The following is a 3,462-nucleotide window of genomic DNA, read 5'->3' as shown; positions in this document are numbered from 1 at the left end:
AATAAGCTCTCCTCCATGGCCTCTGGAAGTCTATGGAGACGGATCTTAGCTGAGTCGGATGTTTGGGCGACTCAGACTTGGTTACTTAGCATGTTTCTAGCAAGTGGGACTCTAAGGACCCCCTCATGGAGGCTTATCGACAGGCACTAACTAACATTGCACGTCATTTCAAGGGTTATCAAGTGGATCACATTGACAGGTGGCTCAACGAGGCGGCTGGTGCATTATCACGACTTGGTTCTCAACATAAGTGTAACGACCCGAGGCCGACGCTCCAGACGCCTTCCATGTTTTTGTTGTCACCATGTGTTTTATTTTCTTGTTGCATTTCATCATCACACCATGCGCATTGCATCTGCATGTTTTCACAAAAACTTGCATCTGTTCGTAGTTCCCACTTCTCCCGGTTGCCTTGTTGTCCCTTTCGAGACCTACCGTTCGTTTGTGGTCCGACCGTTTGAGCCTCTCTGCACAGTGCACAAAACCCCGCGCGTTCGAAACTTCCCCGAACCATACCCGCTCAGTCATTGCCGTTGGATTCGGATCATCCCCAAACATACCTAAAACATCTCCGTTTTCTTATTTGGACTCTGTACCTGTTTATTCTTGACCGCCCGATTATGATCGGACGGACTAAACCCACTCGCATTATCCTATATATAAATCAACCTCATACCTAATCTTGCCAAACCCTAAAACCTAGGAGGTTCGTCCCTCCACGCCGACGCTCCTCATCCACCTCGGGTTCCCCTCCCGATCCAAAAATCCACGCACTTTCCTCCTATTCCTCGCCCGAGCCCTCTGCCTCAATCCATCGAAGGCTAACCGCACCGCTGCCCAACGACTTCCTCCTTCTTCTGGCTGTAGCTAGCCGCCGTCCTCCTCCGGCGACCGCTGCCGATGGACTAGGCCGGACCTCGCGCCCCTGCCTTTCTCTTCCTTTGTTCTTATTCCCGTGCCTCACATCTCTCTGTTACCTCTCGTTCTCTCTCCCGCAGGAGCCAGCAGCTGCACCTCCGAGCCCTCTGCTTCTTCCCTGCCGATGTCCGAGCCCGCAGCCTCCTCGTCCACGACCACCTCACCTCGTCGGACTCCTCCCGCCGCTTCCTCCGCTCCAAGCCTCGCCGGAGAAAGTGAGCCGCCACTGGAGACCTTCCTCCTCGACTCTAGCAAGCCCCGCCAGAGTCTAAGCCATTGTCATGCCCGCGACCATCTGCTTCATATGTTCCTGCATCCTCTTGCTCTGCATCGAGCCGCTGGCATCAAGAGGATATGCCCCCTGCACGGAGTCGTCCCCGACCTCCACCTCATCTCCCACGCCGCCGCCTTGCTCCACCATCGCCGTCGTCCCGCCAGTGAATAGCACCGGCAGGTCGTCCTCGCCGCACCTGCTCCCTTCCCCTGTCTCTTCTTCCCCAAAGCTTCCATTGTCTCACCGACACCCTCTCTCTCTACTCTCTGTTACAGTGTCTGGATCCGCTCCTCCTCGACCTCACATGACCAGATCCGGCCACCATGGACCCTCACGAAGGAGCTTGTCACTGGCCATCCTCCCTTTCCGTGCCTGGATTCCGTCATCCTCGACTGAAACCCCCCGTGTCGTCTTCTGCATCACTAGGGTCCTGCTGGTGTTTCTCTTCTTCAGAAAAGAGAGCAACAGCAGCTCGCTCATCCAGGTGGCTCGACCTGCATCCATCAACTGGGCCAGCCCGCTGGGTGAGCCTCTAGCGCCCACGCTCCTATCGGGCCAGCCAGTTTCGGCCCGTGATGTTTTTTCCCGGTAGGACGAATTTGCTTATTATCTAGTGTTCTGCATATTTACAGATTTGCCCTCATGTTCATGCATATAATAACTAATTAATGGTTCATCGAATTAAAATGTTTTATATATGTAAAATGCTTAGAATTTCATGTACTTTCATAATTTGCAACTTTCATCCATGTTAAAATATTTAAATGTGTTGTTTGAATTAATTTGCTTAAATGACATTTTAAAATGCTTTAGTTCATAACTAAATAACGGTAGCTCCATTTTAAATAAACTTTACATGTAAATGGGGTAGAAAAATGCATAGATTAACTTGTAGCACTTCATTTTCCTGTTTAACAACTCTGAATTTTTTTAGGCAGAACAGTACCAAAATCAATAATTGTACATGGGGATTTTCTGGAATTGTTGTTTGCTATTTCCAGCCTCATTTAAACTTTTCTAAATAGTTAGTTTACTTATGCTTCACCTCTTGCCATGCTTAACAACATTTAATGTTGTTGGGTAGATAAATGGGAGAGAACTAAATAAATGAATGTGTTGTTTCGTGAATGTGCACTTTGCCATGCCATGCCTCATTAAACCAGACATGCATCATACTTGATTGTGCATCATGTCATGGTTATGATATGTATGTTTGCCATGATGTTTGCTTCTTTCCGTTTGCGCTTCCCCTTGATAGTTTCGGTTATGTTGCGATTGTGGGGATCCGTTCGACTATGTTGGTTCGTCTACTTCATGGATTCAATCTTCTTCCTAGCAGGAGTTTAGGAAAGATGACCGTCAACTTGGATATTACAACTATCTTTGCTATGCTAGTTTTCTCGATGCTATCGCTATGTCGAGCTACCTACCACTTGTTTACCAAGCCTCCCAATATGCCATGAAACAATCTCTAACCATTTTCCACCATCCTAACAAACCGTTGTTTGGCTATGTTACCGCTTTGCTCAGCCCCTCTTATAGCGTTGCTAGTTGCAGGTGCAGTTGCAGGCTGTTCCATGTTGGGACATGGATTCATAGATATCATGGGATATCACAATATCTCTTACTTAATTAGTGCATCTATATACTTGGTAAAGAGTGGAAGGCTCGGCTTTTGCCTGGTGTTTTGTTCCACTCTTGCCGCCTTAGTTTCCGTCATATTGGTGTTATGTTCCTTAATTTTGCGTCCCTAACACGGTGAGGTTTATGGGGCCCTCTTGACAGTTCGCTTTGAATAAAACTCTTCTAGCAAGGCCCAACATTAGTTTTACCATTTGCCCAACCTAATAACTAAACATGATAATAAACTTGATGCATAGGGAGTTAGCGCTACCCGCGGTTCGTTATTCAACCTAATACAGGAGGGCCAGTGCTGATGGTGTTGGCCCCAAACTAGAGCACTGTGCGGGGCCGCACCTTGGCAACTTGGGGTATTTTCGCACCTATATGCGTCGCTCATCCATCGTGGCATTATACGAGATACGCGCAGCTACTATCAGGGTGTCGGCATGTCAGGAGGTCTTGCTAGACTTGTTTTACCATTGTCGAAATGTCTTGTGCACCGGGATTTCGAGTCTGATCAGAGGGTCTCGCAATGGAGGATTGTCTCCATGGATCATGATCTTGTCATGGGCTAAGTTGGGACACCCCTGCAGGGTTTAAACTTTCAAGAGCCGTGCCCGTGGTTATGTGGCAGATGGGAATTTGTT

The sequence above is a fragment of the Triticum aestivum genome, chromosome 2A (assembly GCF_018294505.1).
Source record: "Triticum aestivum cultivar Chinese Spring chromosome 2A, IWGSC CS RefSeq v2.1, whole genome shotgun sequence".
Lineage (NCBI taxonomy): Eukaryota > Viridiplantae > Streptophyta > Magnoliopsida > Poales > Poaceae > Triticum > Triticum aestivum.
This window is presented reverse-complemented; position numbering follows the sequence as displayed.